The following is a 22552-nucleotide window of genomic DNA, read 5'->3' on the forward strand; positions in this document are numbered from 1 at the left end:
TCTTCTTCTTCTTCTTCTTCTTCTTCTTCTTCTTCTTCTTCTTCTTCCTCTTCCTCTTCTTCTTCTTCTTCTTCTTCTTCTCCGACTCCTATAAAATGAATGTTAGTATGTTTGATGGAGTCACTGTGCTTCCTAAGTCTATTCTTGTGTTCCATAATTCTTCTTTCTCTCTTGTTCAGGTTCATTAATTTCTGCTATTTTGTCTTCTATATCATTTATTTGTTCCTCTGCTGCTTCTATCCAGTGTTCATTGCATCAAGTCTGTTTTGAATCTCAATTATGGCATTTTTCATTTCTGACTGATTGTTTTTGTAACTCTTTATCTCTGTGTTAAGGGCCTCTCTGAAGCCTTCCATTCTTTTCTCAGGTTCAGCGAGTATCCTTGATTGTTGCTTTAAATTCTCCATCAGGCATATTACTTCTATCTGTTATCCTTGGCTGTGATCTTATCTTGTTTCATTTGAGATGATTCCTCCATCTTGGCATATTGTCTAAGTCTCTGCCTTCATCTCTGTGTTAGAAAAACCCATTATGTCTTCTGCTCCTGAGAATGATGGCTTTATGAAGACCTCATATAGTGTCCAGGGCCTGGTGCTTCAGTAAGTGTCTCTGGTATGTGCTGTTATGCTTTGACTGTTCTATACTTCAGGCAATCTGCAGAGGTTCTCCTTGCCTGCAGTGGGTAGTGTTTGGTCCTTGGTCAGAATGTGGTGAGTTTTAACTAGGTGTGCTCTGGTCTGCTTGTTAAATGAAACCTAATACTACTTCCACTACACACACACACACACACATATTATTGTGGTTGATATTTTTTTATTTTTAAGATGGGAGAAATAATAGCTTATTTTTGTGCTTATGGGAATAATCCAGTAGAGAGTAAAACTCACTGATGTAGGACAGAAGGAGAAGAGCTGCTAGAGAAGAGTCTTTAAACAAGTAAGAAGTGATAAATTAGTAAATAAATGGAGAGATTCAATTTATGTAGGAACAAGGAAATTTCATATTCTACAGCAGCAAATGAGAAAAGGAATATGTGATACAATATGTGATTTCAATTTTCTAATAACGTAGGAAGCAAGGTCATCTGGTGTAAGAATGGTGGAGGAGGTGTCAGGGTGGTTGGGACAGGGAATATACCAGCATGTTTTTCTGGCAGTACTGAGAGCCCTACCAAGTCCTATGTGATCTGATCCCTAATATTATGATCTGGTTGCTAATATTATGCTCTACAACTTGCCCTTTTATAGTACTGGCATGGCTCTCTTAGTCTCTTAATCAATTCTATAAAATACCAAGCACATTCCTGTCTTAAAGGTTTCAATTTTCACTCCTTTTCCTGGAACTGTTTCTCTTGAGATCCACATAGATCTTTCCTCATCTTATCGGACCTCTGCTCAAATATAAGTTTATGAAAGAGGTATTTCATAACCAACCACCTCATTACTCTCTAATTCCTTATTTCACTTTATTTTTCTTGTTAGCACATATCATTACTTGACATATTGATTTGCTTATTTATGCCTGCATTTTCCTAATAGAATTGTATTTCCATGATACTATTCCCAGGTCCCAGAAAAGTGAGTGGCAGTTGGTGTTAATAACTAACTCTTTCAAATGACTGCCTGAATGAATGATTACTGGGGGAAGAGGAGAGAGAATTTAGCAGAGCTAAATTTCCATATACCATAATAGGAAGTGCATAATGGAAAATGTATTGCTTATTCAAGAGACATGGGTATGAACATAGTATTTAAATAATTGGAGCTAAATTATAGTAGAATAGATAAAATTATCAAAAGTGCTTGCTTTTAGGACAGCATTGACATGAGAGAGGATGCAAAGTATTTATTTTTGTTATACTCATTTAACATGGTTAATTTTTTTAAACTTAATAACTTAATAACACTGATAAACACCAAAAGCAAATTATTGTAAAAGGCCAGTTTGAGTAAAATGATGTATTTTACTGTCATTTCTGTTATCTAAAACTGTGATTGGGTTTCTCTGCTGTCACCACAAATGAAATAATTTGAAAAAGCTGAAAGCCTCCCAAATCAATACATCCAATGGCAATCACTTTTTGTAGCAACCTGCAATTAGGCATAGAAAATATCCATTTTAATCCACCTAAAAAACCTGACTTTAATACATTCAATGCACTTTCAAATATGACTAAGTTCAAGTCCATTCATCTCTAGCCAGGAGATGTGATAGTAGAGTATCTGAACACAAAGAGGCTGTATTGAAATGTATGTTTTACATCTGTGCGGTGTCATGCAAGTTAACTCATATCTCCATGTCCTAGTTTCTTCATTGTTAAAATGAGAATGCCTATACTTTAGAACTATGTTAGTGAAGAAATTAGCAAATATACAATGTATACAATAGTACCAATACATTGTTATGATAAGTGGTAACATCATCATAATTATTAATATTACTATGCATATTATTTTAAGTGATGTCCAGATGGCTACATGGGCTTGCCTCTTTTTACATATAAATAGTAAGACAATTGTGGAAATAGATGCAGCAACACTACAGAGCCAGCACAAAGATTAAAGTTTAATCAAGAGCTCATCTTAAGTGCCAGGCAATCTTGATTTACATTTTTGGTGAAATTTTGGGAGTTCCCCACTATACAACATGAAAGGATAATCTGTGGATTTTAGTGAAAATGAAAAGTGCATGTTACAATTCTCTGTAAGGTGAGTTTAAAATGCTAAGTTTGAGATGGAGAGTTGGAAGTGTTAAGCAATAGTTCACTGTCATGGTTTAAGGTGGCTCGTGTATTACTCCCTGTACATCAACACATTTTGCCTCTAGTGCCCAACAGTGTGCTATGTAGTCCTAACTTTTTAGAATTGTTTGTTTCATCCCTATGAATTATTTCTGTGTGCATTTGTGAGTGTGAATGTGTCTGTGAACGTGTGTATATGTGTGTGTGTGCGTGCACATGTGTTTGGGGCCAGATGTGTATAAGAATTCTTTCAAATCATTTGAAACTCCATGCCTTTTGATGGACTCTTAACCATACATCAGAAACTTTTCCTCTAAGTAAAATATTCTGTAAAAGTACTTGGCTTCAGGTGGCTCACAACCAAGATGAGGGTCCCAGGATGTCAAAGGTAGAAGAGGCCTGGAGAACTTTCAGGTCTTCCTAGAATAGTTTTCATGGTACACGGAGGAGAATGCAGTCTGAAGATGGGACAGAACCAGGGCCAGATCTCTGGACTCCTGTTGAACTATTTCAACTGCATGATACAGCTTCAAACCATCCAAAAGCACAAATATAACTCATGTTCACTGATGGGTTGGATGTTATTTCCATGATTTTATTATGAATTTTTCTGCCCTGTCTGGACTGCAGTACTCTTAAATATACATATATTTTGAGAAAGACGCTATTTTTGACCCACTCCTTCATAAAGAAGTGGAGAAAATGACACTATTTATAGGAAGATAAAGAAAGTAGACATTTTACGAAGGCATATGTTTTAAATTAGATGAGGACATAAATCTGCTGCTGAAATTACCTGCAACTATACAGACAATACTATAGCTCGAGACAGTACTACACAAATCAGGGAGAAAATTATTCGCCTATAAATCTTAATCTCCCACAATTTTATTTTCTTTCAACTATTTGCTATGTGGCACTCCTGAATTTTAGGTGCTGGGTCTATTACTTGGAAATAGGCTTGCCCTAATAAAACTGACATTTCTAAAGAGCTGTTTTCATAGAATCATGCTCTTGCTTCTAAGATCCCTAATTCAAAACCATTGACATAGCCTCGATTCTTCGCAGAGAACAATACTGGGAACAAAGGGAGAAATAAAAATAAAAGGAGAGAGCAGATGAGAGCAGGGAAAAACTCTTAAAGCTGTTTTATTCCTCATAATTCAAAAAGTTATAACAATCACTTACATTAAAACTCAACTTCTCCATTTTCACACTACCTTTGTACTACCAGAGACAAGTAAAACCAGGCAGACTTTTAAATTATTTTTGGGTAAGTTCTCCTCTTTAACAAAAAATTAATAACTTTTTTTAAACTCTAAATTTTATCTCAAATAATGTATTGATTTTAAGTTATATACACTCAGTTCTCACGGAAATAGTGAAAACCCAGCAGGTTTTTAAGTGAACATTTCCAGTCTAAGAGCAGAATGTGAAAGAATAATGACTAATCTGAAAGCAGAATGAGGTATCTTATTCAACTCTTACGAAATTCGCACTAGCCAAAGTCTTCTATTCTGTTCAATTATGTCATTTCAGTTTTTTCCTGTGGAAGGCAGCGTTTCAGCCAAGCTGCAATGAGTGGAAGTGAAACAGTTCATCTTTGCAAAAGGCTGTTTGCATGTCATGGTATCTCAAGCTTTTAGGTATCCTATGCATTATACTTCAAGTATCCCAGCCAAATGTGTTCTTAAAATAATTCCGTATATTAGTTTTTGACACTAGCTCTCCAGCTCTATCTCTTTGTCTCAGGAAAGACAAATTTGCTTGTTCTAATTAATTACAGATGCCACAGACGGAATTTTACTCTCATTGTTATATGAGAAATATGAATTCGCTGTTTAGAAAAAAAGTAAATCACAAGCAAAATATGGCAAATCAGGCTTTGTAAATAAAACATTTCAAAAACTAGTTTACATAATGTGGATAAATGACAAAACCAAGGTTTTATTTCAGATAAAGTTGTATGTCACGGGTTAAGCACAAATAGTTTCTTCGGGACAGGATTTATCATTGCCTTTAAACCTTTAAAACACAAACATACTCAGTGATTTATTGCACAGTACATTCAAAACATGTTTGACCATAGAATTCATACTTCTTAGAGCGTCTTGCCAGAAAAAGGTTTCAAGGGACAACATCCTAAAAGACTGTGTGAATAAAACCAGTAATAACACACTTTATAAATTTTAATACCTGAAGATGTTATCTTTCCCTTTCTGTTCTGTCAAATACAAGCAAATCTTTTAGGGACTATAGGTAATTTAAAATATACTAACTTTATCTGAGCACAAATAAATGATACTGTAAGGTAACAATTAGAGCTTTCTTTGTTTGCTATTTTGTTTGTGTATTTTATTAGTGATATACTGAACTGATAGTAATATTCACCTGCTAACTATCCATTTGCTTATAAATCTAAGATAGCTTAAAAATACTCATCAAAATACTTCCAGTTACTGTTTTGATTAAAATTTTATTGTTGCAGCTTACTTCTCTTTTACCTTTTTATTTGATGAAATGTTGCATTTATCTTTAGTTATTACTGGAGATACTGAATCAGTTTGAAAAATTCAAATTTATCATCTCCATTATATTGTTAACTTTTTTAAAAAAGGAAGACTATTTAATAATTTTTATTTCACAAAGATTTCTCTATAAATATTTCCATGCCACAAGAAAACAATTATATCCAAAAGATTAAACTAATGGAGAATTTTTACAAAGTATGTATTAAAATATGAGAAAATGTTTGAAGTTATATATATTATTTATTCTCTTGCTTATTATTTTCCAAGCCATAATGAAATGACAGTAGATAGATCCCTTGCAAAAAAACAAAACAAAAAAAAAACCCTGCAAAAACAAACAAAAAATCCCACAAATAATAATGAGTTCAGCAAATCAGGCTACACACATATACTAAAACACACAGAAATTTTAAGAAAAAAATAGCTAAGTTAAAATTTAAACAACTTACGTGAAATCAATTCTATTTATACATTTATATCCAGTATAGTGTAGGTCTATTTTATCATCATTTGTTGTTGATTTCAACATTGACATTGAATACAAATGTTCTTTAAAAAAAATCTCTATCTTGAAATATCCCTATCACAAGAATCTTTAGACCACCTAATTTCACAAAGGAAGTCTAATGTTTTGTTGAGGAGAGATTGTATTGTCAATGTATGTAAGTTCCATCTTTAATTTTTAAGTATTTTAGTATACAGTAAAACACAGTATTTCATTAGGCTTGGGAAAACAATTTTTGTGGGTAATTTATAATAACTTTACTATTTTTGATTTGCAGCTTACATGAATATTCAGGTAACCAACAAATTCATCCAAATTGGGGATTTTAAAATGTCATTGGTTTATTTGCTTGTCTGTTCATTCGTTTGTATTCTTTTAGAGGGGCAGAAAGGATATTTTTAAAACTACCAGTATTTTTCTAAATATTTTTCAAATAATTAAAGAAAAAAATGTGAAAGTCATCTCAGCCCTAGTACTGATATTATTTTGAAATTATGTGAGCACTCACGGAGTTCTGATCTCCAGAGCTTAAAAATATCCCCATTGTGTCAAATATTATTGAGGTTACAAACAGATGCATTATTTTTATGTTATTAAATCAATAAAAACTGAAGTTAGAGAAATTGGAAGACTTTTGAGATTAAAGGAAACAAGATATTGCTGTGTGCACCTGCTTCGTGTGAATTGCTCTTCCATCATATTGGCCCTCCTTAAGTTCCAGAATAAGAGAGCTAAATCATTTTAATCTACATTTTCTTTTGTTTTTATCCTTGTTTTGTTCCATTTTATTTTGTTTTTATTACAATGTAAAAAGTTTACCCTGTTCTGCAGTCTTTGGACTGGCTCAAATGTTTCCCTCTGTCTTGTGGTGATATATCATACAAGCCTTAACCACAAAAGCAGAAACCAGGATAAGCACTTAATACGGAGGAATTTCAATACAGGAAGCTGATTATATAGGTGATGTAAGAGCTAAGAAAACAAGAAAGGTTGGCAAGGCAAATCAGAGATTAACAGGAGAGGAATCTACTCTCACTTTAGAGTTGAGCAACAAAGAGATGAGGTCTTATAACTTGAGCTGGAGACCCCAGCTTTCCTTGCAGCATCTGGATATACAGGGTGTGTGTTCCTAGGAAGCGGGTGGAGATCTAAATTCTCCCAAAGGCAGAGTGGTAGTGGGAGAAAGAACCTGGCTTCCTTTTTCTTCTTCCCATTAGTGAAAGCTGGCTTAAAGCCAGTTGACAAGGGAGCTGGGGAAGTTCAGTGGCTGCAGTTGGCTCCTCTGGAATATAGTAGCGCAGGGATACGGAATGTCTCTGAGGCCAAAAGGACAGCACACTCTATCTGATTTGCTACTCAGCACCTGTAATAGTTAATTTTATGTGTCAACTTGAGTGAATTATGTGATGCCCAGCTATCTGGTTAGACATAGTTTTTAGATATGTCTGTGAGGGTGTTTCCAGAAGAGATTAGCGTTTGAACTGGAAGACTGAGTGAAGCAGATTGTCATCCTCAATGTGGATGGGCATCATCTAGTTCACTGAGAGTCTGAATAGAAAAAGACAGAGGAAGGTTGAATTTGTTCTGTGCCCTACTGCAGGGCATCCATCTCCTCCTGCTCTCAGTGCTCCTGGTTCTTAGGCTTCGGACTCAGACTGGAATCCACACCGTTGGCTCTCTGGCTCTGATGCTTTCAGCGTGCGCCACCAGCTCTTCTGCATATGGCAGATCGAGACTCCTTAGCTTCTATAGTCACATGAGCTAATTCTTTATAATGATAATGATAATAGTAATATAGATGTGCTATATTATATATATTATATATAATAGGTATGTGTCTATCTATCATCTATCACTCTATTATCTATCATCTATCTATCTATCTATCTATCTATCTATCTATCTATCTATCTATCTATCATCTGTCATCTATCTTATTGGTTCTGTTTCTCTGGAGAACCCTGACTAATCCAGCACCCATCATCACTTTTGTTTCTTTATTTAGCTCTCATATAAAAATTGCATTATAGTCCTCCATCCCCCAACATGGGGCTATTAGAAATTATACACAAAGATACTCACATCCTTTCTTCAATAACCAGAGATACAAAATCCATCCGTTTTCATATCCAGGTCTAAGGCATTATGCAGACCTCTGTGTTGGGTTACAGATGTGGCTCCTTGTGGTTTGGTGACATTTACACTAACTTCTTATGTAATGCACAACCTCAATCAAAATAGTTATGGAAAAGGAAAAGGAAAATAGGTAAATATGTGATGAATATCAATTAGTAAATGAATACATAAGCAAATCATATCTAAGAAGCCTCTCGGAATATCTGAAGGACTCCAGACGTAGCTTTCCCTCCCTGCTTTATGTGCTATATTTGTGTCAAATTAGGATGGAGAGAATCTCCCAGAGAACTCTTCACAGATGAAAATCCAAGGTCCTGCCACATATCTCCTACCTGAACACACAAGTATGTGTGCGTGTGTGCACGCACACACACACAAACACACAAATGGAGATTTGGGAGGGCCTAGAAATTGATGCAGATGATTCATGAATTTTAAAGTGGGAAATGCCTTTTACCAAAAGCCCTAGTTTTGAGTTAAATATATTCCTTTGTCTCCCAAGAACACTAGAAACCATCTTGTTCCAATTTTGTTCTGTGAAGACCATCTGCTTGACATTCCCTGACTGCTTTCAATCCTTACGTTATAAATTATCTTACCTGGAAATACACTTGAATTGAGTATTCATAGGCAGGTAATTTCTTGTGGGAGCTCCTGGGAATTACATTGGAGTGAAGGCAAAGAAAGCAGGGTGGAACAAAGGAGAAAGTGGGTTGTGTTGCAGACTCAGCAGACTTCAGCCAGTGTCCCAAACGCACTGAAGCTCAAGATGTCTACTGGAGGTAGTCCCACATTGTAGTGAGGGAGTGGGGCCTTCAACTAGTCATTAGATGTTGACTGCCTTCGGAAATGCAATCTGGCCTTTGGCCAGACAAAGCTTTTCAGAGTAGGGCAATTTCCAGAGATGACTGACAGTTGAAAGGTGTCAGCTGCCAACATCAGCAGCTGAATAGTCTTTATATCCTGAGACAGATGGGGGCAGTTCATGAGAGCAACAGTTAAATCTTATTCATATTCAAATTTTGTATTTTCTTCAAATCTTTTTCATTCCCCAATGACTCTAGTTCTCCATAGCCACTTCCTTTTCTGTGCATAATTTATGGTCTATATGCACCCATCTGGTATCCATCAGTGACTTCCTCATTTTGTGATTTAAACATACATATAGATATATGTGTGGAGAATTAAGTATTCAGCAATATACTTATGTCAGTTCTCCACACATAAAACACTTGGCCCTTTAGGAAAAAGAACAGCAATATGTAGTTATTTGAATATGCACGCAGTTCAGATTAAATTAATGTTTAGTAGAGATTATTGCACTTATTATATATGAAGAAAAGTAATATTCAGTAGCCAGATGTATTTTTAGTTTGGTAAATATTAAATATTGCTTTAAAATGCATACATGATGAAACAAAACATCAGAATATTGATAATTGCTGAAACTTTGTGATGATATATGGGGTATATTTTTACTATATTTGTATATATTTACTATATATTTTAATAAAAATATTTTATATTTTTACATTTGTTTTACTTTGTGTATGTTCCAAAAATAATCTTTAACATTTTTAAATTTATATCAGAAATAAAATATATGCAAAATGACATTGGTGTATTAGGGTTGTCCAGAAAGAAATGAACCAGTAGGATACATACACCTACACCCACAGCCACACACACACACACACACACACACACATACTTATCAGGAATTAGCTCATGTAATTATTGAGGGTAAATCCCACATCTGCCATCGGCAAGTTGGAAACCCAGGGAAGCTGGTGGTATAATTTGGTCTCTCCTCTCCTTTGTCTGTCTTTTGTTCTAGTCATGCCTTCAATGGATTGGATGATCGCCACCCATATTGGAGAGGGCAATTTACTGAGTCCACTGATTCAAACCTTAGTTAATTTCATTCCAAAACACCCCCATAGACACACACATATTTATCTGGTCATTCCATGGCCAGTCAAGTTAACACATAAGATTAATCATCACAGATCATTATTTTTCTTTGGTATACTAAAATAAAATGATGATAGCAGATGATAATTCAATTCACTCTGAAATATGTTTTCAATGTATGAGTGAGGAAAGAACACAATTAAATTCTAAGAAAAGTAAGATGCTGAAGTGTTTACATTCATGCATTAATAAACAATTAAAAAATCCTAAAGTGGATTTATGAACAAGGAAACATGTTATGCATCATGAAAATTTTAAAAAGTTCCTATTTAATAGCTATAAAAGAAGATTCTGTCAAATCAAATTACAAGAATCCCATCTAATCCACTAAGAGATCAGTATTTGAAAATATACATATGCATTTATATTCACATAACCAAATTTAAATTAGTTCACTCCTTCTAGCCCCACATTTTAACTTATTCGTTCATGGTTATTATACATTAACAGTATTAACTTTGCAAGTAAAATTCCTCAATCTTTTCTATTTTACTTTCCACTTACAAGGTGGTACTCACAGAAACACAATACACTAGGGTGACTGTTAGAGGGATACTGAATATGAAATAGTCGCTATGAATAAAGACATTGCAACATAAAATTTTATGTTTATTAAATGTCACCTGATTTTAATCTGTCCTTCCTATTCTTATACAACTCACCTATCTGGATATAGCTTTACTGGTTCTTTTTAAATTGATTACTACTTTTCGTGTTTGTAAAGGGTTATTACAGGTTGCCTAACCCACAAAACTGGACTAGAAGGCTAATGACAGATTTACTTTGCAAAATGTCACACCAGTTGATGCCATGAGACTGGCCATGGTCCAGTGGTAATTCATTTATAAATGTAATAGTGCTCTAATCAATTCTTATCTAAGAATATCTGAAAATGACATTTGTCCTTAAAACTTGTGAACACTGTTGCTGAGTAGAAAAACCGGCATGGAATGAAAAGAGAATTTGGTTAGCCAACACTCTAATCACTAGAGTTAGAACAAAGGAAAAAAAAAAAAAAGAATATATATACATATTTATATATATATATATATATATCCCTGTATAGTGCTTTCCACTGGATTTCTTTTCTTGAAGATAGGGTTAGTTCTTTTCATAGAGTCTTATTCTTAGCAAGATCTTTGCATTTCATATGAAGAAATAATAGATTATATAATAATGTCATGAGCTAAGGTGAGCAGTAGGGGAAACTAAGGAGAGCCCGCCTATAATAATGACAGTAATTCCATTGATAGGAATTTATTTGTGGTAGACTTCTCTGCCTCTGCAAGGAATTATGATAACCCCCTTCAATTGCCTTAGACATGAAGGGCAGATAGCTGAATTCATGGTAACTTGCCAATCAGAATGATGGCATCGTTCATGGCTCACAGTCCAATCTCTCTCTTTGCTAGTCAGTATTTCCTTAGGCTAGACACTTTTTTTTTTTTAAGCTGGAATGGGTAAAATGCTAGTGCTGATGCTGCCCAGAGAGAGCTAATATCTTTTTACATAAAATGTTGAAGGTTCTGTTCACCAGAAATTCTTACGTGAGAATGAAGAACGATACGTCCTGAAGAAATTCATGTGCCAAGTGATCTGAAGCACCTGCCCTACCTAAAACTGTTCTAGAATACCCTGGGTAGGTGGCAGGTGGCCCATGGAGAGGCAACTGCAAGTGTGATGGAATTTTGAGATTCTCATGGTGGCCTCAGTGTGAACTTAGGGGAGAAGAAACAATGTCTAGGGAGAATTTCTGTGAAAAACTTTCTGTGATATGCAAAGTGAAATTCCTACTCCTACACTCTTAAGCATCCTTACATTAAAGATCAGCATTATTCTTTTTGCTTATTCGTGATTCTGTGTTGATGCAATGGTCTATAACTGCCATACCCAGAATTAATAAGATTGCATTTCAAAAGATGACTGACTCTAGCGAGCAAAAGATACTACTCTGTTCTAAACTGTAACAACATAAAAATGTCATGAAAGAGTTTTCTAAGGACAAAATGATTCTACAATACTGTTTATGCATTATGAACACATGTATTCATGTATTCCTGAGTCTTATCCCTAGGAATCATTAATGGGATATGTAGTGTTTGAGTTTTTAGTTAGATGCAACCAGAATCACTTCTGTGTCACTCAGAAAGGAAAAGATATATTAAAATAACACTGAGTAAATCACCTGGCAGCCAGGCAGGCCAGAGAACCAGACATGGGAAACTAGAGTTAGAACAAGGAATTCACTAGAGTTAGAACTAGTTGGGAATAATAAGCAAAAGAGCATTCAGAACTGATAGATGCAAGATAACCTGCTGCTAACACTCAATGTTAGACACTCCTGCTCATGTCCCCGACAGAGTTTGTGCTGGTTCTGCAGGAAATCCAGCTTGCTATAGGGCCGCTGGTGCTAATGAGAAATCTTTATTTTTCCAGTTTCTTTCCATCACTGAGTGCTGTTTTAAAATCTAGACAGGTGTATCTGATTAGTGAAGCCTAGGTCCAAGGAAGCCTGGTGAAGCAAATATCTGCTATTTTTAATGTCTATAATGGTAAGTTGACTGAGTCTCCACCCCCAAAGTCTCACTGGTTAGATATTAACCAAACAAAAGATGGGGTAATCAAATACTTCAATGACAAAAAAATAATAATAAATGTGCTAGTGTCCACTTAATTAATTGACTATGAAATACAACATAAATCTTTTCTACATGTACACATATGCAACTCTGATTAACAAGAACTATTCTTAGAGGTAGAATAACTAAAATTCTCATCAGTTGCTGCATCTATTTCTTCAGGGATTATCCCACATTACAGAATATTGCATGACCTCAATTGTCATTATGACATTCCCTGGCTAATGGGGTGAATAAAAAAGTTAATCTCAACCAAGATACCTATATAAAATAGTGGACAAAAAGCATGGGAAAAAGAGGAAATTGAATTATATAAATGTATACACAATACATGGTTCACGATACAACATATAAAAATACATGAAGAAGGTGAAGATCTTGTTTCTGAACCTAGTTACAAGGCAGGCTATAATATTAATTTTTATTTCTATCCTTTACTGCTAGGATGACTATATATGCTGGTTTTCTCAACACAATCATCATTTACACTTGTCACCCTGACATCCTTATGATACAATATTTATTCCAGGTTTTAAAAATAGTACTGTTATTAAATGTCGTGCTACCTAAGCTCATATAGGTTATTGAGGTCCCATTGTATTTCTGATCTCTGTTATGGTTTTGTCTAGTGCTGTGCAAGACACTTTGCTAACAGAGTGTTAAATCTGAAAGACATCCGGTAATAACTTCCTAGATGCAAAGTAACTAACACCTCTGCTTCAAGGAGAGCAGGAAGGGCATAATTGATAAATTATACTCAGAGAAAACAGGGAAGGATAGCTTTTTGGAACCTAAGTGGTTGTGGAAGATTTGATATTGCTGCCCTTGTCAAATCACTCAGTGCCTCAGCCTGCTACCATGGCTTGGTCACAAACCACCAAACGGCCAATTAGCAGGGTCAACAGAAAATATGGGGAATCTTTCAAATTCATGTGAAATATCAACAGAGAAGAGTGGGTAGGCATTTTTTGCCAAACAATTTGTAGAAAGTAGTATGAATGACATTGCTACAGTGGTTTTATCATTTCTTATAGTGTGTAAATCTACAACTACTTATTTTACTGTAATAAATACATTTTTATTTTGCAATAACATATCAGTATCAATAAACTAAAAGATGCATATTTAATAAAACATTAAGAACTAATTTTCTATTTCCCAAGGCCACCAGGGATAAACATACCTTGAATACAATATTCACTAATGGGCTGCCATCATTAAGCACATGAAAATAAGGAGACACAGAATTTGCAGAAAAAGTAGTATCTACTTGAAAAATTGTAGTGAATGATAAAAAAAAAAAAGATCTGTGAACTCACCAGCACCTAATATAGTGCCTGTCATGCAGTATACATTTAACAATTCTTTCAAAAACATAAATTTTTAGTACAAGTAGCTAGAAAAATGACCAAATAAAGACTAAATTTAAAAAGTGAAATTTTCACAATTAAATATAGAAATCTATTATGAAATTAAATAACAGACTCCAAGATTTTTCTGTAGAAGATCATATAGACTAGATTTGGGTAAATTTGGAAAGGAAGGTAGCAAGGAAAGAAGAAAGGAAGGAAAAGAAAGAAAGAGAGGAAGGAAGGAGTCATGATGCAGTGTTGTAAATGAGAGAGGGGATATGACTACAGATTAGGATATTTTTAAAAATATCCTAAAAAATTATGTTTTAATAAATTTGACAATATATTTCAATATATTTGAAAAAATGTATTCTAATATATTTACAAGCCTAGAAAAATATTTCTAGAGGAAGGGAAAATTATCAAAAATAAATTTATTTATATTTGCTTATATATTTGATAATTAAATAAATTTAATTTAAGATTCTATTGACAATGTGAATGGGCCAATGAACAAAGAATGGGAAAAAAGTGGGGGGAGATAAAGAAAGGGAAGAAAAGTATTCTTATGTTCAGAGAAACGTTTTGATACATATAGTTGCTGAAGGCACATTTATATATTACATTGTAAGCATGAGTTTCATCTACATCAAATGAAGTATATCATCATTTCACTATGTCAAGTGAATGATTTCACTCATTTTTGATTCAAAGTTTTCTTTTTTTTTTTTTTTTTAAGATTTCATTTATTTATTTGACAGAGAGAGACACAGCGAGAGAGGGAACACAAGCAGGGGGAGTGGGAGAGGGAGAAGCAGGCTTCCCGCAGAGCAGGGAGCCCGATGTGGGACTCGATACCAGGACCCTGAGATCATGACCTGAGCCGAAGGCAGTCGCTTAACCAACTGAGCCACCCAGGCGCCCTGATTCAAAGTTTTCTTAAGCATGATATAAATGTTATATAAAAGTTATAAATGTTAATAAATATTGGTTATTGAGTTGACCTCATTAAGTGAAAAGGAAGTATTTACAAATTTTTAAATACCAGGCTTTCCAGCAGTAGCATCAGGTATTTCAAATCAATTTTGTTAATTACCTTAAAGAAGCTAATTCATGGAATTGAAGAGAAGATTTAGAAAATTTATAAAGCAAGTAAGTATTAAAAATAGAATTGTCTTTGAATTTATAATAGAAATGCAAAATTTAGCATTTGTAATGGTGAGATCATCTACACTGAATTAAGAAACAAATGAAATAGAAATTTATTTTCAATTGATGGTGATATAGACATAACAGTCATTCAGATATGTGTGTATGTACATACATGCAAACATACATGATGAAAGTAAATGAACTACAACATTTTTGTAATGAAGTTAATAATACATACTAAAAAAATCATTAATAAAAGCCTTCAGCATAGCAGTACACAGTCTTAGGTATATCTGATAATATGAAAGATTGCAGTACATACATATTAACCTAAAGGTCCTAAAATATTATCGAACTTTTTTGCAGATAAATTCTCCCATTTTTTATCATTACTTTCAAAATATCATTTGGAAATCTGTAATTGAATTAGAAAATCAAATGGAACAGAACAAACAGCTTTTGAAATTTTTAATAAATACCAATGATTGAAAACAAATATTGTAAACAGGAAGGTATTGAAAAATGTCCCTTTAAACAAGCATGGGAAGATCTGAATAAATTATACAATGAGAGCTCAAATAGCATAAAGGGTTTACTTTGAAATTCTGTAATTAGCTTTGTAATGTATCTTCTTATGAAAGTACTTTTTTGAAAAGCTCTTATTCTTAATAGGGCAAATTTATATTCTGTAATAGATTGGAATAAAATTGAGAAAGCCTATAAGCTTGCAGCATCTAAATTAGGGAGTGCTTTCATATTTGCTAAGAAAGTTCCTTTGAAGAAAGAAAAAATGATAGTACCTGTGAAAAATATTTTGGATGATGTGTGTGTGTGTATGTGTGTGTATAAATGTATATATACATATACACACACAATTTAAGCGGAAAAAAGAAAGTAGAATTGAAAATACTCTCCTACTTAGTAGAATTTGTCCTGCACTTGCCATAACTTGCTGCCTGTAGAGTAAGCATATTCTTGGTTAAAAACAGGATAGTATAAAGAGAAATTTAAAGAAGTTTCCAATTTATCAACTATGATGCAACTTTGAAGAATATCACTGGCTACTTTATTAAATCATTAAAAATATTAAAATTTTGAGAGAACACATAAAAATAACACTAACAACATATTATGAAAAATATATTGTTAAGAAATATATTAAAATATGGAATAGATACCTTAAGGAGGTACCAAAATGATATTTTTAATGTCTGGATACTCTATATAGAGAAATTATTAGTGTTGCTTTAACGCAACTGTGTATATGTTGGTTGGTGTTTATGTTGCTTTTAGAGAGAATTTTATATTCAAGAATATTTTGAACGGTATTCTGTAGGGCCACTCATAACTTTTTTTAATTAACAAAGAAGTATTTCAGAAATCATGTAATTTGAATTATTTTAGGCACCTTTTTACACTCTTCAAAAGTGTTCTCATTTGGATATTAAATTGCCTCACTTTCCTTTCCATACCCCAGTTCATGTTCCCATCATCTTCATGGAGCTCCTCCTTTGGAGGGTGGTTTTATCTCAGTGGTGGAGCAGGCAGTCATTCCTGGGAACAGAAATGAAAGAGAATTTTGATGAGTATTCACATAAGTCACATATAATCTTACATTCTAGCATATCTTTGAAAAATAAGTCCCTCAAACTCCACTTGTGAAGTCACTAAAGATTGTTAAAGTGAAGGAGGGAGGGCCACCCTAAACAGAGGGGATGGGCCACTTCCACTGGCAGGGGAGGCTCACTGCAGATGGTCTGGTAAAAGTTCTCTGAATCTTTCAGCTATTTCTGGACACACACATTCCATTTCTCCCTCTGCTCTGATTCAATGGCTTCGATTTTACATGAAACTCAAAGCTAAGAATTCAACTGCTGTTGAAATTTGACATTAGAGAACAGTGTTTTGTTTTCAGCCCATCTAAGCCTTACACCTGCAGAATGAACATCATATGAGCCCACTCAGAATGTTCCTGTTTTCATCCTAGAAGTTCAGCACAAACTCAAAATTCATGTGTAATATTAGAGCAAATATCCCACCCCAGGGTACTTGAGTTTCTCATTCTCTTTGTCCTTATCTGGGTTCCCTAAAAAACAGATCCTGAAGCAAATATTTTGTGCTTAAGTTTTACTGAGGAGCGCAATCCCAGGACAGGAGTGAGGCAGAAAAGTAAGGAGAGAAAATATGGCTACGAGTGTTACTTGCCCACTGAAGATTTATAGAAAGCATAACTACTTGCTCTGAGTGGGACGAGGCTTGGTAGAGGCATCTGAACTTCTGCATCTCAGAACAATCCATCTGAGAGAAATAAAGAAGAATTTATCATCTGGTTACTTCCAGCCTCGCATGGAGTGGTATTGCCCTACCCCGAGTCTGTGTCACATTTTCTGGCCTCTCCAGAATCCCCGAGATTCCGTAACAGCGGGCACATAGGCACCTAGGCTCTTTGCCAGTCAGTGTCATCTGCAGGGATCTGCAAAGCGTAGCCATGGTGACAGTAGAAATAATAACCCAGCTCAACCATCAGAGATATGATGCAAGCCTTTGATAAGGTTGCTTTGTTCAGAGAGCAAGGCGAAGAAGCAGATGTGTGATGAAAACTGAGTCTGATATACTTTTCATAGGTCTTGATGGCAGTGGCGACTTAGTCTCTCAAAGGCGTGTTCTCGCTGGGCACTGTATTTCAGGGAACTATAGGTGATATTTGATAAAGTGTATTACCATTGCACTCTCTCACTTGCCAAAGTCCTGATTCTAAAAAATTACATGGGATTTTTTTTCTTTTTTTTTAAATCAAGCAAACCGGATAACCATCCCAGTCTTCCTTCAAATTCCTCAAGTCATTGCTGCTGACAATCACTCTGGTAGGAAAATAAGTTGAGAAATTTTATAGAGTGCTCAGAGATAAACTCACTCATACAGGGAAAACTGATCTTCAGAGAGTGTGCCAATATTACACATAGGGGAAATGATAAATATTTTCAACAAATGGTGCTGGCAAAATTGTATATCCACATGCAAAGGAATAAAATCAAACTCTTTGGCTTATACCATGCACAAAAATCAACTCAAAATGAATTCATGACCTTCACATAAGATTTGAAACAATAAAACTCCATGAAGGAATCACAAGAAAAAAAATCCTAGACATCAGTCTTGCCATGATTTATTTGATGTTACATCAAAAGCACAGACAACAAAACCAAAAATAAATAAGTGGGACTACATCAGACTAAAAAGTTTCTGCACAAAAAAGGAAACAATCAACAGACTGAAGGCAATCTACGGAATGTGAGAAAATACTTGTGAATTCTCTATATGATAAGGGATTATCATCCAAAATATATAAGGAACTCTCACAGCTCAATAGCAAAAAAAAAAAAAAAAAAAAACCACCGAAACCCCCAAATAACCCAATTAAAAATGGGCAAAGGACTTAAATAAGCACTTCTGCAGACAAGACATATAAATGGCCAAAGTGTAGGAAAAAAAGTTCAACATCACTAATCACCAGGAAAATGCAAATCAAAACCACAATAAAATATTACCTCACACTTGTTAAGATTTTTTGTTTGTTTGTTTTGTTTTGTTTTTATCAGAAAGACAAAAGATATGTGTTGGCAAGAATGGAGAGGAAGGCAAAAATAGTTTAGCCACTATGGAAAAAAGGATGAAGATGATTCAAAAATTAAAAATGGAAATATCACATGAACTCACAATCCTACTTCTATGTATATATCCAAAAGAACTGAAATCAGGTTCTCAAGATTATCTGTACTTCATGTTCGCTGCAGCATTATTCACATTAGCCAAGACATGGAAACAACTTAAATGTCTACTGAGAAAGAAATGGATAAAAAAGAAAAAAAATGTGGCATACATATAATGGAATATTATTCAGCCTTAAACAAAGAAGGAAATCCTGTCACTCATGCAACATGACTGAACCTAGAAGATATTATGCTAAATAAATAAGCCAGTCACAGAAAAACAAATACTGCTTGATTCCACTTATATGAAATATTACAATATTAAAACTCATAGAAGCAGAGAGTAGAATGGTAGCTGCCAGGGTAAATTGTTGCTCAGTGGGTTTAAAGTTTCAATTATGCAAGATAACTAAGTTCTGGATATCTGCTCTGCAACATAGTCTCTACAGTTAATAATTGTGCACCTTAAAATATGCTGAGGATAGACCTCATATTTTTACCACAATAAAAATCTCAAAAAACACAAAAGAACACTTGAAAATTTTTGGAGGTGATGGATATGTTTAGTACCTTAATTATGGCAATAATATCATGGGTGTAGGCATATGTCCAAACTCATCACTATGTGTTTGTCAAATGTGTTTGATTTTTCTATATCAATTACATTGCAATAAAGTTAAAAAAGAATATTTAATGATAAAATATTTTTAAGTAAAATTCCCATTTAGAAAATGTCTATTTATAAAGAATCAGATAATCTTGAGAGAATGTTATCTTAATTTGTCCTAAGTAGCTATCACTAATAATAATTTTAGAAAACTTACAACATAGACATTTCAGATTTAGATTTTGTTGCAAGGGCTTATTATAATTTCTATTTATCTATTTTTATTAAGTACATACCAGAATACAAAGTAAACATATGGTCAAATGAAAGGATACTATTAAGGTAATGTATTATGTTGTCTAATTCAAATACTATGAAGCTAGTACTTTTGAGCTCTGTTTAAAATGAGCCATTAGATTTGAAAGTAAATGACAATCCTTCCTTATTAATCTTCCTTTTCACTGCAGTTTTTGTACTTTGTATTTACTGCCTATTCATTTTCTTTGATGAGAAATGCAAACTACAGCAATGTGTCTAATGTGTTGACTAAAAATAACCCTCAACTATATTTTAGACAGCTCTAAAGGCTAGACTGTATTATCTTTTGAAAGATCAGAACAAAGACCCTTTCAGTTCATGAAGAATAGATGAAAAATTGCTCTAATTAGTTTATTTTAATCTGTAGAAAGAAATATAAGTTGTCTACACATTATAAATGGCTAATTTTTAGTGATTAGTTTTTATTTCTAGGCATTGTACCCAACCACCTGGCTTGCTACTGGTCAAATTTACTCTTTTGATCTTTTTCTTCAATTAGCTCATGAGAAAAAATAATGATTGTGATTTAAATGTAAATGACTGAGATCATAGCATGTCATAAAATCTGCTTCTCTTACTTATCTTTATGAGAACTATCCTTCCAGTCACTCTTTACAAAATCTTAAATTCTTTCCAATTACTCACTCCCCACATCCGAATGTTCACTATTTTAATTTTATTTAAAGTAGCTCTTACCTTTGGCATCTCTTCATTTGAAGCTCTGCCCTTTTAATTCAGTCCCCTGTTGCCTTTTCTGTAGGTTGCAGCAATGCATTTTAACTGGTCTCAAGACTACTTTCTGGCTCCTGTCTTGCACTATTGCTACGAAAATAATTTTTCAAAAATGTAAATCTTAACATCCTCCTCTTAGCAAAAGCCAGACAAAGACTCACAAGATAGAGTACACATCCTGGGGTGCCTGGATGGCTCAGTCAGTTGACTGCTGGACTCCTGATTTCAGCTCAGATCTTGATCTCAGGGTCATGAGTTCAAACCCCATGCTGGACTCCATGCCAGGCATGGAGCCTATTTAAAAAGATAGAGTATACATCCTTATATTAACACTCTTTATGGGGTACCTACATTTTCCCTAACCTTATTTCCAGCCTTAACTCATGTACAACATCCTCTTTAATCATACCACACTGAAGATCTATAGGTAAGTACCAACATCTCCTTGAAGATGGAGTCCATACACATGTTGGTCAGTTAGCTATCCTGAGAGTTTATAGTCAGTATTTGGTCCGGTATCTAAAATTAAAAGATTCTGAAACAAATTTTTTAGATTTCCCTCCTTGAACAATAGACTTGATCATTTTAACTTAATTTGTTCAAGGGTTGATGATTACTTGTGAAACTTGATGAGTTAATAGTTTCATCATACAGGTTCCCGGGTGGCTCAGTCAGTTAAGCATCTGCCTTTGGCTCAGGTCACAATCCCAGTAGGATCGAGTCCCACATCGGGTTCCCTGTTCAGTGAGGAGTCTGCTTCTCCCTCTCCCTTTGCCCCTCCCCCCTGATTGTGTGCTCTCTTGCTCTCTCTCTCTCAAATAAATAAATAAAATCATTAAAAAAAATAGTTTCATAATAAAACTATCAAAAGGCACTCAAATATGTAACTTGGGTTTCTTTTTTTTTTTTAAAGATTTTATTTATTTATTCATGAGACAGAGAGAGAGACAGAGGCAGAGGGAGAAGCAGGCTCCCCGCAGAGCAGGGAGCCCGATGCGGGACTTGATCCCAGGACCCTGGGATCATGACCTGAGCCGAAGGCAGATGCTTAACTGACTGAGCCACCCAGGCGTCCCATAACTTGGGTTTCTTAATATAATACTCATCTTCTAATATACAAGATAACCTTACTTATCACCTACAAAGATGTTACCGTTTATTCAAATTGTAATCTGTGTCCCTTGTTCTTATTTAATTATAGGTCTAGACAATTAAATGATGTTTTCATGGAACCCTCTGACTCTACAAAGTAGTTAGGGAAATCAATAAAAACTGCCCACATGAACCTGGTGATGGAAATAGCTCCTATCTTCCTTCTCCTTAATGGTCTAGAAGTTGGCCTGTGAAGAAGGCCAGGAAGAATTATATTAGTACGCATCATGTCACAAACTAATACATTTTACAACCTTGACTTCCTCTATCCCTTTTCACTCCTGGTATTTTCTCAGTTGTGTTGGTGTTAAAATGGACTTATAACAAACCAAGAAGACATGAGACTAAATCAACTTCTACTGATGAGAAAAATTTCAACTAAAGACATTCCTTTATCTCATCATAGAAGGAGGTACAAAATACATATGAAGAAGAATACTTTATTTGAACATTGCATCTCATCATTATTTGTTCTATATTTTAATCTTCTAAAAAGAAGCTTCTAAATTATTCTGGTTAAAGAATTTCTGATACCAATATTCCAGTATCGTTTGACACAAATATAACACTTGTCCTTGGTATTGATAAATGGCAAGAGTGTATTTTCTTGTTGCTTTTTAAATAGTATTTCATGGGTAACTGATTTTCCACACAAAATAGTTTCATATAATCAAAAAGTTTCCATATTCAGACTTTTTGAGAATGCATATTGATGTTATTATTATATACCATTACATAACTAGATAACCATGTGGTAATTAAGCACTCTTTTCAGAAGTCTCAAGGAGTCATTGAATAATGAGAGACTTCGCACACTTATATCTTAATATTTTGATGTCCAGATTTCAAAATTGCTAAGTTTGTAATAGATTTTGTATATCCTTGAATAGTGTTTTGATCCATTTCTGCTTTGATGCAAAAAGCTCAGGCTTTTTTGACAGGCCCCACAAACTCTTCTTATATTATGACTGTTTATTTTTTTAAAAATGTATTCAGAGAAACTT

The sequence above is a fragment of the Mirounga leonina genome, unplaced genomic scaffold (genome assembly GCF_011800145.1).
Source record: "Mirounga leonina isolate KUSES-001 unplaced genomic scaffold, KU_Mleo_1.0 Mir_172, whole genome shotgun sequence".
NCBI classification, from domain to species: Eukaryota; Metazoa; Chordata; class Mammalia; order Carnivora; family Phocidae; genus Mirounga; species Mirounga leonina.